The 18,102-nt window shown below is 51.5% G+C and overlaps 1 protein-coding gene and 1 long non-coding RNA gene across 2 annotated transcripts in view; one reads left to right on the top strand and one right to left on the bottom strand.

Moving 5' to 3' along the window:
* LOC126518192 (uncharacterized) overlaps nt 1–18,102 on the top strand; it is a 99,955-nt gene that overhangs the window by 45,972 nt on the left and 35,881 nt on the right. The gene's annotated exons all lie outside the window — the stretch shown is intronic.
* Nucleotides 1–18,102, bottom strand: part of LOC140213957 (uncharacterized) — a 102,745-nt gene that overhangs the window by 74,616 nt on the left and 10,027 nt on the right. The window lies entirely within an intron of this gene.

The raw sequence follows: 18,102 nt of genomic DNA, 5'->3' as shown, positions 1-18,102 counted from the left end.
TCCATATCGTGCGCGGGTGTGTATGCGCGCGCGGCGGGATCTCTATATTCAGGCAGGCTCGCCTCGTGGGCAGCACATCACAATCTCACCCGCGCTCTCTCCCCCCCCCCCCCCCCCCACCCCGTTTTCTTTTTTCGAAGCGTCGGGACACACCGCTGATATGCAGCAAAATGAGAGAGAGAGAGAGAGAGAGAGAGAGAGAGATGGGGAGGGGGAGAGGGAGGAACTGGCCCGAATTGCGTTTAAATTTTGCCGCGTGCGAGATGGCAATGAGGACGCACTCTTGACAGGTCGCTCCGCGGAAGGCTACTGACTTGTTCCGTGCATCCCCGCAGAAAAAAAAAAAAAGCGAGGCGCCGTCTTGCTTAAAATCTGTGATACCCGTAATAGTGTCAGATCAACTATATATAGCCCGAAAATCCGCGTACACTTCGTCCGAAAGCCGAGGTACGACGCGTGTAGAGAACCACGCGATGCGGCATAGGTCTCGTTAGGCGCCCTGCCCTGCATGGGAGACGTCGTCGAGGCGCCACCGCGTGTGTGACGTACGCTGCAGACGCATACAAAAAAAAGGAAAAGGACGAGAGCTGCCTTTATCCAACGTGCTCGCCTCAATTGGCGTTTGCGCAAGCTGTCATTATAGTAGAGAGCTTTAGCGCGCCGCCATACAGTTGCCGCGACCAAACAAACGTCCGCGAGCTTTGAGCGCGCTATCTAAAATGCGCGATAATTGCGTGCGCTGCCGCGAGAATTTTAGCACGCAAGGAACCTTCGGCCTCAAAGGGTGATTGCAGCGCTGATGTATTACATGTTTGAGTAAGTTGAAGTGGAAAAAGCAGTATTTCTTTTTTCAACGTGAACTTACTCAAGTGCCAATACACTCGTCAGTAACGCTTGTATATATATACAAAGAGAGAGAGAGAGAGAGAGAGAGAGAGAGAGAGAGACCAAAGGCGTTTTCAATGCTGCACGCAACAAGACGCATCGCTGCTGCACGTGCACCTATATACGCTGTTCGCGAGGCGGATGCTGCTCTGACTGAGCGCGGTGTAATTTGCCCGTCGGCCGAACGCGTGCGCCGAGGGATAAATCACGCGCCCGCCTTTGATCAAGAGCGGAACGCGTGCGCGGTGCCGTAATTATACGAACGGTGTATGCGTACACGTATGCGCACTGTAACGCGCGCGCACATACGCATTTATATATATACATACGGGACTCGCGTGCATAGACGTGCACGAGTCGGGGTATATCACATAACGTGCGTGCGGTCTGTTGCTACGAGCACGCGGACGAAACTCGACTTCCAAAGTTATGCGCGATCGGGCGACTTAATGCGCGCGAGACAAGATGAGACGCTGTTTCGAAAGCGGTTTCCGTCGTGGGAGCGCAGGCGCTTGAAACGTGCCCTCCGCTGACCGGTATACATTTGCCTTGGTGCGCGGGAAAACGAAACTATATAGCGCAAAACGAAACTATAGCGCTGTACCTGCCCTCGCTACGATGTCCAACGCCTCTCTCTGCGGGAAACTTGACGCCGACTGGAACTCGAGACCGTTCACCGAGTCAAAGATACTCAGACCGTGGCCACACCCGTCACTGGCTCGAAAAGCGATTCGTGCACTAGTGCAGTACTTGAAGTGCACCGGCTTAAGAGACCGTTTATAGTGTCCTTGTGTATGGTGTCCCTCCCACACGTACTCAGTGCTCACTCTCTCCCTTTCTTCCTCTTTCTATTCCCCTTTCCCCCACCCCCGGTGTAGGGTAGCAAACCGGATGCTGTTCTGGTTGACCTCCCTTCCTTTCCTTGTTTTCTCTCTCTCTATAGCGCTGGGAGTGGGGGGGAGAAAATGGCGGCATTGTTCGAGAAAACGTTGTGCGCGCGTTAGCTGTTCTTCTGTATACGCGGTCTTTCAGATAACTTATTTCTGCGCACATGGTGTAGGTAACTACGTGTAATTTTAACCAAGTTATTGCGGTGTAACTGCAGCATTTCGCGCCGAACATGCGCGCTACGCAGAAACCTTGTTAACTTCGTGCGTTCAGAAACAAACAAAAACGTGGTCGCTCGGAAACTCGTGAAGACGAAGCGTAATAATACAAAAGCCTCAAGTGCGTCCGAAGTTACCGAGCCGTTATGCAAATCCATGCACTATATATACCCACACTGAGGAAGGAGCCAAGGTCGCATCGCTGTTGTGGACCCGTCAATTCAAGCGCACGTACGAGCGATCGTATTCGCCCGTCCCATTGAATTGTGTGGCGTGCGTATAGATAGCGAAAGCCCGAAGAAGTAACTTTACATACCACTCATGTTACAGCATGTTATATATATATATATATATATATATATATATATATATATATATATATATATATATATATATATATATATATATATATATATATATATATATATATATATATACGTGCCACTTACTTCAATGCAACAGTAATTCTTCGGGCTCTCCCAGAAAACGCGATTGCGCCTCCAAGGTTGCTTGCGGTAAATTTTTTTGCAGGAAACTCTACGACATGGACGAAAGGCTTTGCGTGAACGAAACGGCGCGTACTTCCCCGGCGGCGTCGTCGTCGCGCGGTCCCGTATTGCGGCGCGCCGCCAAACGCGTCGAATTCCTCGTGCTTCGCGAACCGTGCACAGTAGCGCGCAGCGCTGCGGCGATCGGGCTTCGTCACCCCCCCCCCCCCCCCCCCACCACCCGCTCGACCTCTCACGCATATTCTCGTGCAGTTAACGAGCGCGCACGCAAACCTCGAGAACCAGTCTAGCACGACCCCCTTCAACCTCTCGCCGATTCCTGCGTAGAACAGCACGCACGTGCGAGTGCGCGCACTGCTGTAGCACGACGTCGTTTTGCTTGCTGGGAAAAGAACGCGAAAGGGGGGGGGGGCGTCATGGAGGAGAGAGAGAGAGAGAGAGAGAGAGAGAGAGAGAGGTGATCGAACAAGGCGACGAGCGTGTCGCTCACACTTGCCGAAGTGGACGCGAACGGCTCTCGGAGGCGCGGCTGGTTTACAGCGCTCACGCGATGGGCATGCAAGACAACAACAAAATGACCAGTATTATACAGTTGAAGGATGAATGTCAGTCAAGCCACAATAAGACCTGCTGAGCTACGCTGTTCGGGGACTTAACGTTGGTTGGCGCTCCGTTTTCGGTAATGCTGTGAGGCCCGCGCGCGTGTTGTGATCTTGTATTTTTTTTATTATTATTATTATTATTATTATTATTATTATTATGGTTGTTGTGGTTGTTGTTGTTTGTTAATCTCTCTGTCTTTCCTTTCTTTCTCTCCCTCGTTCTATATATATATCTAGCAGTTGGCAAAAGTAAGTCAAGCTTTAAAAAAAATATCAAATTATTTGTCAAGCAACGTTAGCGCCCATGCATAGGGGTCACTTTTAACAAATCTGCGCCGCGTTCTTTTTTTTTTTTTTTCGTATGAATGACCTCAGTCAGCTCACGGGTACCGGTCCATTTTTTGCGATGTATACAAAATTTCAGGTCTGTCGCGACCACCGTCGTCGTGACGGATGGGCATGAGAACTGCCGTTCGTTTCACCCATATGCCTTTTTTGGCAATTTCTTCCTTCGAGCGCCATCACAGCTTCGCCGTAGAGACGCCACGCTGTTATATCGACTTTGGTTGGGCGTTGCCTTTACTAAAGCCTATGCCTTCCGCATAGGGATGACCGACACACCAACCTGTGACCACTGCGGCCATGAAGAATCAATTGGCCATATTTTGTGCGCCTGCCCGCAGTACAGTCCACAGAGGGCATGTCTTAGCCACGAACTTGACCGACTGGACGACCAACCGCTATCCGAAAAAAGAATTCTACAACATCGAAAGGACCTACCTGCACAGAAGAAGGCCGTGCAAGCGCTTTTGCGCTTCTTGCGATCTACCGGCCTGTGTGAACGACTTTAACTGGAACGCCTTTTGTGTGTGTGTTTCCATGTGTGCGCGTTCCCTTTTTTTTTTTATTATTATTTTTTTATTTTATTTTTTCGTTTTCCTCTCTATCAGCTTTCCAACCCCTATCCCCCATCCCCAGTGTAGGGTAGCAAACCGGATACTCATATCTGGTTAACCTCCCTGCCTTTCCTCTTCATTCTCTCTCTCTCTTCCTGCACTCTCGCGTGCACTTAATTTCACGAGAACATGAACAGCTTATGCCAACTTCACCGACTCTCTATATTCTATGGTGCGGTTCCTCGCGTTCGCTTCCTGAAGACTTCTTACAGTACTTTTTCCCCCTTTTTCTTCTTTCATTCATCAGAGACAAAGGCGTGTAAGTGGCGCTGCTCGTAAGACCCGCTCGAACACCGTGCGAAAGAAAAGCCGACGGGAAACTAGGGCTCTCAGCTCGAAAGCGTTTGCGACGGGTCGCTCGGCCGCGTCGATCGCTTATCGGGAGACAAGCGGGGTTAGTGAGACCGAGACAACGGGACTTTGAGGAGAAAGGGGGGGGGGGGGGGACTACGCCTTTGTTTCAGACCCAGTGACCCGACGCGCACTTTACTGGAGAAACGATAGCCACGCGCTCGTCCAAGCGAAACTAGCTCACATAGGGTGCTTTGAATATCCCATAACTATATACCTGGAACATCCCGCAAGGCGTTTTCTATGCCGTATTTCTATGCGCATCACGGTAATGTTCACTTGTGGCGCATCCCCCCACTTCGTATAAGAAACAAGCAGAGTTCTTGCCGCATTGCCGTTGGTTACGTGGATCCGATGCGCTACAGAAATGCTCCACCTGTCGCCTTCACCGCCGTACATCCCCTCTCTCTCTCTCTCAATCTCTCTCTCTCTTTCCATTGATACGCCGGCGTTCGCACGCCGACGTGTCGAATCTCCCTGCGTGAGATGACTCGCCCGTCTCGAAGTTCTGGCTCATTGACACGATTCGCCTTGACATATAGCCACATTAATTAGCGCCGCTTACGTATATGGATGCGATGCGATAGAGACGCGACGCGATGCACCGCTTGTCGTATACTCTTTGAAAACGGGTCTCATCGCTGCATACACATGGCTCATTCAGACTTCACCACCTTTGATGGCACCGCGTAATCGGCCCAGCTTTGATTACGCTGTCTGCGGTATCCCACCCACCAATATACTCGGCCATACAGCCGTCCACGCAAAGTTTGCCGAATAGCGAAAGAAGGCTTCGCAAATACGTGTGCCAAAGCAAGAAGCGTCGATCAAGCCTGATACCTGAACGCCGTATAAGAAGCGCGAGCTGTAGGTCTGGCACGAAAATAAAAGATGGGGCGCACTCATAAGTGAGCTTAGCCAAAGGGAATATAATAATAGAACGCTTATACAGGGGCAGCTACTCAGAGCTGTGCATGGCTGACCTGAGGCAGGAAGCACGCATCTTGTTTTTTACCTAGAAAGGAAGAAGAAAATGATGAAGAACCGTGGCTGCCTCCTCGTCTCTGGCCAAAAGCTTGCCGCACCCGCGGCGAGGCACACACACATTCAAGCGTCGGCGCACCGAGACGGTGTGAGCCCCGGACAGGGAAGAAAAAAAAGAAAGAAAGAAAGAGAGAATAAAATACGATGCCATGAAAGATATGGAGCAGAAAGCGAACCCGCTACCTGAACGCGAGGCGCACATGCACGGCAGACGCCCGAATTGTAAGATGGCGAAGAGAGAGAGAGAGAGCATACGCTTTACCTGGCACAAGAAGAAGAGGAGGTTTGGAAGCGGTGGATGACTCGAAACAGCAGGTCTTCGTCTGTTTTTTTTTTTTTTTTTTTTTTTTTTTTATTGCACGGAAGGACTATACGGTGAGGGAGTGGAGGAGGTGTGCGTGAGGGAGAAGAGTGACTGAGTGCACCACACGGGGGTGGGAGGAGGGTGGAAGGGGAGAGGAGGGAGTGCCAAACGCCAGATGGTCGGTCACGCGTTCCGCACGCGACAGCTGCAAGCCGAGCGGCGTGGTGGTACCTTGTGCAAAGAAGTGCACCCCCCCCCCCTGCCCCCTCCCCCATCGTCTCGGAGCCATGTGGCCTCGGGGCCCGCGTGCCAGGAACGTGTCCTGTGGGCACGTGCTGACGACCCGAGTTAGACGACTGCCCCGCGCGTGCCCCTGTTTTAGGAGAGCGCGCTCGAAGAAAAACCACAGAGGCTGCTGCATTCGGGAACGCGCGCCGAACATTGGGTGCAGGCAAGAAGCGATAGAGAGAGTGGTTTCGCTCGCGCATGCGCGCGCGATACGCCGATGCCGACGCGTATCGGTGTGCGTGCTCGAATTCATTAGCAGCGGCTCGATTGCAACCTTGGGTGGCGACGACCCGCGACGCCAGGCCAGGTGCGCGGGTGTGCTTATGTACCATCATGATACGGAAAGGCAGGGGCGTAAACACAGGGCGCGAATAGAAGGAGAAAGACAACAAAAAACGAGGCCGTTCTTCGTTTCCTTCCCTTCCGTGTTTTTTTAATTTCCTTCTCGTACTATATAGTGTTGTCCGTGTTTCTTGCACGTCTGGCCTTTGGATGCGCGAATATAGGTTCGAACGAAAGTAGCAGTGGGAGGCACTGCTGTCCAGCTCGGCCCTCGACGACCAGCTCAAGCTGATTAAGAGAGCTGAGACGATGGCAAGAGCCAGCGGAGCCCTGGACTAAGGGCTCCGACCATTAGCGGTTTTTCTGATTATTCTTTTAATAAAGTTTATCTATCTATCTATCACTTGAGTGAAAAATTGACTGATATACGGCAAAAAATTTAATTGGTAACTGGCTTTTCCGAACTATACCCACAACTGAAAACTCGCTCCAGCATATCCAAAACACTCTACTGTGAGCTTTATGTTACAGGTGTAAAAATCAGCGTAGCAAAAAAAGAAAAAGAAGAATGATACGCTGGGATTTCGGCGCTTAATATTCGAAGTTTTGGCTCGATTCATTACAAAAAAAAAAACGCGGTGCATCCATTTCTTGGAGATGACTCGCGACGGTAATCCGATTAGCAATCCAGAATATTGTTATGAGTCTACAATTGGCGATATGTTTTATACGTTGTGATGATTACTATGAAGGGCGGCACATATACCCAGTGGCATACATCCAGTGGCCCAAGGTGGAAAGGAAAAAGAAAAAGCAGGAACGCTTGGATGCGGACATGGATATATACCGGAAAGTGCGTGAAGCATCCTAAGAATGCGAATCGCATCAATAATCTTAAAACTCATCTGCTTCTTGGCCAGTTCCCCGAGTATACGTGTATATAGTTGCGTGACATGTCACTTGGGAAGCAGAACAATAACCGATCTGACGGCGGCAGACTTCGTATGACGTGAATTTCATTCGCATGTGCCTGGTGCAGGGGCGTGTCGTGGTGGCGCCCTTTGCAAGTATATACACCGATCCAAAGATCACGCGTGAGACAATTGTTCGAGGCGAAAAATGCGCGGCGGACACGCCCGTTGTCGAGGTTTCTTTTTTATCCCCCGGGTAAAAAGCATGCAAGTGCCAGTCGACCTTGGTCTGCGTGCATGGCACCGCCTGGTCCTTGCCAAAGGGGGTTGCCTCTTGCGAATGTGCGTACTATAGCCGTTTCTTGGCCGTGTGACCTTGCAGAGCGCTCGCGAAACGGAAAGAACTTCCGGTCGCGAACGCATGACACCCAAATTTGCCAAGGAAGAAATGAAGTATTATCTTCAACTACTCTGCTACAGAGGGAAAATCAGACATCCACCCGTTCGTAGCAAATGCTACAAAGGAAACCCATACGGGTTCCTCGGAGCGTATTCTCCCCACCTTGCGCGTTTCCGCAGAACTGTTACGTCAAACTGTTGCCTTTGCTTCGTGTTGTCGACAAATTCGACTTCGCCCTGCCAATTGCTAGCCGCCTGGTTAGCTCAGATGGTAGAGCGGCTGCCCCGGAAAGGCGGTGGTCCCGGGTTCGAGTCCCGGACCAGAACGAATTTTCCTTCAACTGCGAGGCTTTTCTTTCGAGGAACCCGCATGGGTTTCCTTTGTAGCATTTGCTACGAACGGGTGGATGTCTGATTTTCCCTTCATTAATTACTTCTCTCCACCTTGCGGGTTTCCGCAGAACTATTACGTCACTCTGCTAGAGTTATACGCGTTCCTGGTGTGCTCGAATGCAGTAGGTACGCCTCGCGCTCGTGTTTTGCTAAATAATAACCTTGCTAATTACTGGCAGATACTCGAGCTGACTGTGATGCAGATCTGTAATTTATTGGTTACATGTCATCTGTTTTCGTTCATGTACGGTGAGTTTATTTATACGTGGTGAAAGATTGTAATATTTGTACTTGTGATAAAATGCGGACCCGACAATGCACTGTTGAGACAGTGAAGTCGGTGCTTCTTAAGATAATAGGTCATCATAGTACGCCTGTGAGACTGTTATGCGACGACATGGTCAAGATCCGCCCACCCAAGTGTACGATCGCCGAGATCGGCCCTCCTTATTTCGCGTCAACACCAACAACGAACGCCCGGTATAACGCAGTCGCATTATAAGAATACGCTCCCGTAAAAACGCAAGGCGCTCGTGTGTGGACAAGACGTGTGTACACACCACATCCTCGTTCGTAGCGGCTGTGCAACGTGACGAGGAAAGCCCATTCCGTTGACTACGCAGCTTGACACGCGCACGAAAGCGTGGGTATACTGTGCTCAGAAGCAGCGAGGAAGCCCCGGTGCAGATAACGTGTTTTCCTTTTGTTTTTTCGTGTTGCAGGCACGGCGCAGCGCGCGGTCACTCACCGAGCGACAAATACAAACTGGCGCGCAGTGAGAGAGATCGCGTAAGCTTCAGAAGGCGTACGCCGACTCGTCGCGTCATCGTGAGCGCCGATTTCCGCCGAGGCACGCGGATGACCCACCTCGGCTCGCTCGCGTTCTCCCGGCCGCTCCCTTTCGCGTGTCCCGCACGCACAACGCCGGCGCGTATTAATCGACGTGAACGCACGCGCGCACGCGAGAGCATGCAGCCGAGCTCGCTCTTCCGCGGCGCCGAGCGCGGCGTTTAAAGGAGTCCTCACCGCGAGCCATCTGCCCGCTGACCCCTCAGGCGTTGCGCAGGTATCGCGTCGTCTGTTTAAATCGTCTGCTAGCAAGAAGCGCGCCGTCTGCTAGCACGAAGCGCGTCGTCTGCTAGCGAGGAGCGCCGTCTGCTCGGTTCCGTCATCTGCTGGCCGGCCCCCTTATAATTGCCCGGCGCCGTATTAAGCGCGCTCGTGCGTGGTAGGAAACGGGGTTGGTCGGTCGGTCGGCGGCTGCGGGATTGCTCGCACGACGACGACGTCCTAGCGAGACTAGCTGCGTATATATCTCTTCGCGCGGAGGCCGATCCTGACGCAAGCGCTGATCCAGGCATCTGGGAGACGCGCCTCATAGGACGCGGAGGTGTGATTAAGGACAACAGGAAGCTCTTTGGGCGTAATCCCGAGCCCGTGCCCCATCGCGTTGAGATTGGAAGGATTCGCCTCAAGTCGTGCGTTTATTATACGAAAACCGAGTGATTCGGGCGAGCTCGCGCGCTAGAGCCCGGAGGCAATGACACGATGGCAGGCCTAGTAGCCACGCCTCGCTGCTTCTTCACGCACTGGAGACGCCGCCTGCAGAGCTCGAAGAAATAAATGAGTGGTACGAAATGGGGGCGGAATCAGAGTGGCGCTGTTGGACCTCACACATTGTGTCGTCCAACATCAGCTTTTCACTGCTGGCTGCAGCCGTCGAAGACCTGTTGGTTGAACGCCAAGGACAAAGGGAGCGCTGACAACTGTCTTTGCAGAGTAACTTGTCCTAGACTCGCAGAAAAGCTTTCTCACTTTGGGGCTTATCTTGTCCCTTTACCCAAAGAAGAACGTTCTTGTGTTGCCTGTTCACTAAAAGTGACAATGCCCTTTAGAGAATCAAGAGAAGAGCCGCAGGCTTTATTTTCTCCAAATATAGCCCTGGGAAACCTGTAACTCTGCTCATGAACGCTGTGGATTTACACCCTGCAGACCAAACGAAAAGAATTCTTCAAGTTTCTATATTACATTATCGAACCGTAACCTACCTCTATATGAGAGCGCATATCTCACTCCTTCAGCCAGCATCCGACAAACCCGTCATTCCCGTTTTCTTACTCCTCATTTTGTCAGGACAAACCGTGTTTAAACTTCCTTCCAGGAGCCATCCAAGAATGGAATGCCATACGCTACCGACACTCCAGCGATTCACCTTTCCGATGTAATCTTTAAAGCCCAAGGTATATATACTCAAAGGCCTCGCGGGCAGGGCGACTGTGTACGTTATACTTCTGGAAGGGAACTGCGACGAATGTCGCGACGACCGCCACCAGCTCAAGGCCCAAAGGCATTCCGCGAAGCTGTATAGAGCAAACGGTACAAAGGCGCGTGCCTATTCTATTCTGTCGTGCAGCCCTTGCCTCTCTCTCTCTCTCTCTCTCTATCTCACTCGTTTCAATTCCACTGCCTCGCTCTGTTTTAATGCGACCTCAGTGACAGCGCCGCATTTCTTGGGTGCGAGAGAGGGACTATTGAGACAGAGCCGTGTATACATATACGCAAAGGAAGGAAAGGAGGTGGGGAGGGGATGAGGAGGGGGCTTCCCAGTCGTGAGCGACGACGCAAGCCTTTGCGAAAAGCCGGCGACCGTGCCGTCACGTTTAGGTCGTTAAGACGATGCCAAACAAAAAGGGGCCGACCAACCAGCGCGCGGCTTCGAGCGGCGATCGCGGAGAGAGACACGTTCGCGGAACGGCGGTGGCTCGCCACCGCCGCTGCGGAGTTTGAACGCGTTCGGCGGACGGGGGATTTGGGAGCGTTGTCGGATGCCAGCCGGGCTGTACGCAGTAGTGCGGCATAAACGCCGAAGGCAGATTTGGAGCAGCCGACCGACACGACAAGCGAAACAGCTCGTTCTTCGGGTGCAGAGCACCGGATCCGAATCTACCGATCGGGACGCAATGGCAGGGGGGATATGCGAAATTCTGCAGGTGGGCTTCCCCGCACACATCGATTGACCCGTTCGTAACGGAACGTCGCCCCGTATAGAAGTGGAAATAAAGCGGACGCTCGTGAGCTAGCTGGTGCGGCATGTCCTTGCCGCCGTATCTTTTTCTCTACATTCTCCCTGTTTTACTAGCCTAACCATGGGTTCCACGGTGCCACGAGAGGGAGTGTCCGCCATCATGTTTAGGGCAAAACTAAAATGTGGAAGAGCCCTCTTCCGGGATCTCGCATGTATACGCTATGTCGTCAAAAGAAATACTCTGCGACGACCGATAGTATTCGAGGCGTGTTCATAACCCGATTGCCAGCGACACAACGGAAATCTTTCATTTACTGAATCCACCGTGTGACTCGCTGTAGTCGTTCACAAGTTGTTGTATAACGGGGTGCTTGCGTCTGTTTTCGAAAGCGTGACTGAAATGTAAATAGAACCTCAAAGAACAAATTCGAAACATCAATACATTCGCTTCCACAACGTCCAGGAATCCGCATTAAACACGGTGACTATACCGTAAGGCGGACTTTCACAATTAGGCGTACATGGGGAACGAGCAAGCCGTAAGGGACTCACCTATGTATAGGCAAAATAACCTTAAGTGCACCTGTTTATAGCGCCAGTGCAAGAAAAGAGAGAAGTGGAAAGAGGGCAGCTCACGATCAGAGCCGGATCCTGAGAGATAAATAGGCCTCATACTGATGAGAGCCATCTCGGCAACTGTCGACGTCGCCTTGTGGTCAGGTGTCGAGCTCCTACGAAGAACGAGACAACGCTGGGTCGACAAAAGCCGCCGCATAAACGTAACCGCAGTCACCGACTATTACTTTACACATGCGCGGTAGAGCGTTACAGTGACAAATCAACTTCGTAAAGATTCACGCCTAAAATCAATTTATGTAGAGCAAAAGTAAAGATGTTGTGTAGCGGGTCAGAATTCCTTTAGAAAAAAAAAAAAATAAGACGAGAAAGATAAAAGAAGGGTCCACTAGAGCTCAATGACACAACCCATATAAAAAAAAGAAGAAAAGAACTTGCACATAGGTCGTTCTGCATCGTCGGCTATAAGGTGTGTGTGTGTGTGTGTGCAGCTCTGAGAGCTAATCAGAATTTCAAAAGGAGAGAAAAATGTTTATACAGAAAAAGAGAAAAAAAAAAAACAGCACCGCCAAGAGTTAGAGGTGTGGGTCGCGTGTAGTACTTACGTATACAGTATACTCGCAGCGGACAACGCGACCAAACAACCCACCGGGTAATGCGAGGCGCTCGAGCTCGCCAAGAAACCGCGCATATACGTGCGCCGCGAATGCGCAAATGGTCCACCACCGCCGGGCGGCCGCCCTCTCGCGAACCATTCATGACCTCCGCCGCCCGCCCTCTCCTGTGAAGTGAGCCGCCTTCGCACGCGCCGTGCTTTTGTTTGATGTCGTCGCCGTTAGGAATGGATTCGCCGAGAGCGTCATCGTCGTGATACCGGACCCTTCTCGCGTCGTCGCCCTACGAGCCAGATTCTCTTCAGCGTACGCACACACGCACGCACACACACACAGACACACACACACGAGAACACTTCGTGCTCGAGACGTTCCTCCGACGAGGATTGAAATGACGAGAAATGGAGGATAAAAGGTGTTTGTTTGTTTTCTTTCTTTCTTTCTTTCTTTCTTTATTTCTTTCGTTCTTTCTTTCTCTTGTTTCGCCGTGGAAGAAGAAAACGGGGAGGGTTGTCGCTTTCTCGCATCGTTTTGCTCGATCAGCGGAGTTGACCGACCACGGAGGGGGGGGGGGGGGGGGGGGGGGTATATATGCGCGCGGTCGGTTCGCGGGTCACCGAACGCGTCCGAGGCAGACGGCAAATTCTTTTTCATCCTCTGTTTATCAGTCCCGCCGCGAAAGGTGTTAGGTGAATGCTGCATTTTATATGGATAGAAAATAAAAGAGGGTCTAGCTGTCTCTTTTTCTCTTGTATTTCTTTGTTTAAGATTTGCAATAAAGTTTCCTTCCTTCTTAATTTGTTTCTTCTATAGCGCCGCTTCACCGGAATTGACAGTCGAAGGAGTTCAGTAGGAGAGAGGGATTTTGCGAACTTTCAAGAGTAGGCTGGCTTCTTAGTTGTTTGGTTCCACTTGAATAAATAACCGAAACCACTAGTGTTCAATTATTTACAAATGGCGTGCGCAGGAACTCGGTGCGGTTAAGAGAAGAGAACTTGAACATGGGCTAACTGGTTCGCGGTTCTACAAGTACGGCCAGCAATAACTTCGGGTTTCCTTAGGATGTCTCGGTTCCTAGTTCGCTAGCCGTACTCGTAGACTCATTAAAGCGGGTGACGATGGATCATGACTCACTGCGCTCTACTGCATAGAGGGCCAACGAATGCGTGCGAAATAAAACGGTGAGATCAGGGGCCTACCGTGACGGCCGAAAAGAATTCAAAATCCGTGAAATTCCCTTAACCTCAATACCTTGCTTTACCTTAATTGAACCCGCCGTGGTTGCTCAGTGGCTATGGTGTTAGGCTGCTGAGCACGAGGTCGCGGGATCGAATCCCGGCCACGGCGGCCGCATTTCGATGGGGGCGAAATGCGAAAACACCCGTGTACTTAGATTTAGGTGCACGTTAAAGAACCCCAGGTGGTCGAAATTTCCGGAGTCCTCCACTACGGCGTGCCTCATAATCAGAAAGTGGTTTTGGCACGTAAAACCCCATAATTTAATTTTAATTTACCTTAATTGATAATTTTAAAGTTCTTCTTTCTTCTTGTTTGCGCAATGTGGATTTCCGTAAAATAGATTACATTACGTGATTTATGATCGGTTTCTGTCGTATTTTCCTTTAGAGTATTTTCGTTGTATATGCCACCTGGTTATTGGCCTATCCCCCGCAGTAGGCTTGTGGTGGTGTTGGCTTGTTCCAATGGTGAAGCAGTCATCATCAACCAACGATAACTATCGAGCAGACATGTGTACGCGTATCAGTCGTATCAGATACTGATGGCGCCAAGTCGCTGCTTCGACAAGTTCGGGGGAAAGTACGTGCAACAAATGAGAACACGCACTTCCACCTGTACGGGGGTGAAGACAGGAGGCGTCTGTGAACAGACGACGCAGAGCGGAGCAGACGTAAAAGATAACATGTGACGGACGTCGTGCTGGCTACGCTACATAACCGTGTTGCCGGCAGCCTTGAAAAACGGGCCCCTCCCCGGGCCCTCCCCCGCCTTTCTTCAAAGGCACTTCCGGTCCGTACGTTGCTCCCCTTGCGGCGGAACCGGAAACGCGGATTTGCTCGCTCCCGTTGCTCCATCTCTGCTCTTTTGATTCATCTCCGTCCCCAGCAGCTCTACTGTTATTTAGTGCCTGGCCGCGCACACTTTCGTGTTTGTGTCTCGTCTGCTACCGTTGGTGTCGTTTAGTTTTCGCTTCTCAACTTCTTTCCTTTTTAACACTCACCACTGTTCCACCGTCTATCCGCTACTCTGCGGCTGTGTTTCACACTATACTTTTGCCGAGCTATGGCTTTCCTTCCTTATTTATTTCTTGCTATTCTTCCGGTCCGTATGTGTGTCATTATGTTTATTTTTTTAGCTCCCTTTGTCGTCTGCTTCGTGCCCACCCCTTCTGCTTCCACCCGCCTTCTCTCGTAGCAGACGTGTTCATTCATGCCGTCTGCTGCGCGTACGCACCAGGCATGAGCTCCCCGCGCCCATAGACGTGCCCTAAGCGGCGACCGCACCTTATACCATTTTCGAATTTTTGCGTTTGTTGTCGTCTCCTGGCGGGTCAAAACTCGAGCGTGCGTTCGTGTCTTGGCTTGCCTCGACTTGCCGTTTCCTCCCGAGCTTGCTTTTGAGGGCTGGGAAGGCGGAGCTCGGGGCAAGGTCACGACGCAAGGCTTGAGAGCGCCGTAGATATTTTCTTTCTTTTTATTTTACTGGTATTGTTGTCTTCTTTCTTTGTCCTTCCTGCCTGCAAAGTCCTCCGCCTGAACTTTTTTTTATGATGTACTTGTTTCAAAATCTCCGATCCGCGACGGTCTTTGTTGGGCGCCGAGCTTGGTCGGTGTCGCAGGCAGGTTTCCTGGATTCGGCTCAGCGCGCAACTGTAGCACCGGCTTTTCCGGCAAGCACTGGCTAGCACAGCACGCACGTGACAACGGAGAATCACGCAAATTTCGTCTGGTTGCGAAGTGAAATAAGAACGTTCTCGCGTTGCATGCAGCGAAGCGGGAGCAGAAATCGGGCCGTCCGTGTCATGGCTTCGCCGTAAAAAAAAAACACTCAGCTCCCCCGTTGCCTACGAAAGTGCGCGCCCATGGACGCAGAATGCGCTGCCGGTGCTTTCAAAATCGCAACGTTCGCGGCAATTTCGGTTCCCGTTCTGCGTTTCCGCGCAGCGAACGCGGGACCCCCTCAGATGCGAGCGAACGGCAAGGTCCAGCGCGTACGTCTGGTCCGCAGAGACACTTCTTTTTCGTCCATTTTTTTTTCTTTTTTCTTTTCTCGAAAGCGCAGTTTCCTGACCATTGTCGCGACTGACCAACTGAAACACCGCCCCCTGTAGGTTGAGCCGACAAGTGTGAAACAAGCGCTATGCCTGTCATTTCTCGGTGACAGGCCGCCATCCCAACCACCACCCCGTGTATAGCACGGTTCCGCTTGTAGTGTTAAATGAATTTAAACTGAAGACGGATAGTGAGTTATGCTGTATTCGTAAGTTACGCCTCCACAATATCAAAGCACTCACAGCGCGTTTACCGTGCGGTCGTCTTAATCCGGGTGGCACTGTCAACTACTATACGGCCACTCTCCGTAGCCTCTTAATTGGAAGAGGCCGCAAACGCGAGCCAGAAAAGGACGCCAGCGAAAATCTCGTGGCACGAACTTTTTTGCGGCCGACTGTACGTACAGACACGCACAACACGCACTGCCCAAGCGCCGTATGTACGCGGTGCGTGGGAAACCTGCCACCGCCATCGTGCCTTCCGCTCTTTCACACTTTTCCGGCTGTACGTGTACGGCACGGCGAAAAAAAAGAAAAACCTGCGCGTCGTCTTTTCATCGTGCCAAACACCACCGGGACGGGGCGGCGGATAACTCGCCCCTTCTGCGCTGCCAACTCCCCAGCCGGCTTTCCTCCCCAGCGGCAGAGGACTCCTCCTTCGATCTCTTCTCAGGCTGCGCTGGAGCACACACACAACACACGCGCGCACAACGGCTGCTTGTATGTTTTTCCGTTTCCCAATTTCCGGAGGGGTGCGGGCCCTTTAAATGGGAAAACACGCTCGCAGACAGACAGACAGACACTCTCCTGCCGGTTCCTTCCACCTGTCAGAGCCATTCATGCTTCCTGCTCTTCGCACGGTTGCCCCGACGCCGAGGCGTTCGCCACGCGGAGGGCAGGTAGGTTTTACAAGCTCGTGTGTAACGACTTACGTATAGTAGTGGCCCGCGTACATACTGCGGGATCCATCCGCTACGACGCAGGTTCGCCTCACGTCCCACCACGTATAGCGCTGCGAAGTCGAGTCCCCTTCCTGCAAGCTGCTTGCCACTTGCGGGGTGGAGGACGAGTTTCTCACTCTTCAAGTCAGCTGCAGATTTTTTTTATTTTTTTTACCAGCTACCTCCGTGTCGGAAGTCAAAACAGCAATATCAGTTCACAATGTCGTCCTCACTCCAGAGGCGACCATGATTAAGACAGCCTAAGAATTGAGCACCTCCCTCCCCCCTTGTTACAGAAATTGCAAGCTGGGGAATGTAAGCTGACCATGCTTCGCTCGTCGTGCTGTAGCTCGGATCCGACACGTCTGAACGTGAGAAAGGTATTCGAGAGAACGCACACTTGGCCGCGGTTCGAACCAATGATCACAATGTTTCGAGACGAGCGCTCTAACGACTACACACCACGCGGCCGCTTGGCGCCAGAAGAGCAGGTAACTCCCTTTCCAGAATTAGCTACGTGAATATTTAGGTGAAAATCATTTTTCGGGCGTAATTGTGTGGATCGAGCAGGGAGTATGGAGCGCAGCAAGGAATTCCGCTCGGTTACAGTGGAGAATCGCATCGGATGCAACGTAGGCTCGCAAAGTAAAAAAAAAAGAATGAAGAAAAAAAGACTCGAAGGGGGGGAGGGGGTGAAGGCGTGTGTGGAGCTTGAAACATCTCCAGTATAACTTTACTGCATGCTTACATTAGCTCACTTAGGAGAATCAGAGTCACTGGAGTCGGGTGCTTTCCTTAGCGAAGTTCCTTGGCTAATAAGTAATTTGATCAAATAAATTAGCGGGCAACGCAGTGGGCAAGCACGAAAAATAATTTCGTTATCTTACACCATGTAATTTACCTTGACCTTTTCTTCTAGTAATCAACCTGTTATTCGTAAATAAACGAAAATAGAGTTCCCAATAAAGTTTTCGCAGAGTATACTTTATAGTCTATATAAACAGATATAGTGTTTCTATTTGGTGTCCCTGTAAGTAAACTTCCTTTGTAGAATAGCGCTTCCGGTGTCTTTCTCTACCCATTCGTTCATTCATTCGTTGGCTGCTCTCATAGCTCCAGGGTTGCTTTGGATCGCTAAACCCCATGTACCAATTCATTCATTCATTCATTCATTCATTCATTCATTCATTCATTCATACTCGCGTTCCATATGATTCTGCGCTGCTACGGCATGAACCAAGAGCCTCGCACAACATGGGAAGGGTCATCGGGTCGGGTGCCGAAGTTCAGGGCCACCGAGACCCCCTCGATCCCTCGCTGCGCTCTACGCGGTCGTGGGAGCGCGCGACGCCAGAGTCCAGGAATTTCGCTTCCCCCCCCCCCCTCCACTTCCGGTCGGTGGAACAAGGCCTGTTCACGGGCCGGACCACGGGCTGCCTCCCCGCGCACTCTTCGACCCGGGTCTTTTTGCCCCAAAAGACAGGAAACGGCGTCCCACTTTGTACCTCCCCCTTCCCCTCCCCTCTGCGAGCGGTGTTCTGGCAGCCCCGCTCAGGTGGTTCAGGAAAGAGGAAGGGGGAAGCGTGGCAAGCAAGTGCGAGACCTCGACCACGTATCGTATGCGCCT

The sequence above is a fragment of the Dermacentor andersoni genome, chromosome 11 (assembly GCF_023375885.2).
Source record: "Dermacentor andersoni chromosome 11, qqDerAnde1_hic_scaffold, whole genome shotgun sequence".
In the NCBI taxonomy this organism is placed as follows: domain Eukaryota; kingdom Metazoa; phylum Arthropoda; class Arachnida; order Ixodida; family Ixodidae; genus Dermacentor; species Dermacentor andersoni.
Note: the sequence above shows the minus strand (reverse complement) of the source record. Positions and strands in the feature narration are given on the sequence as shown.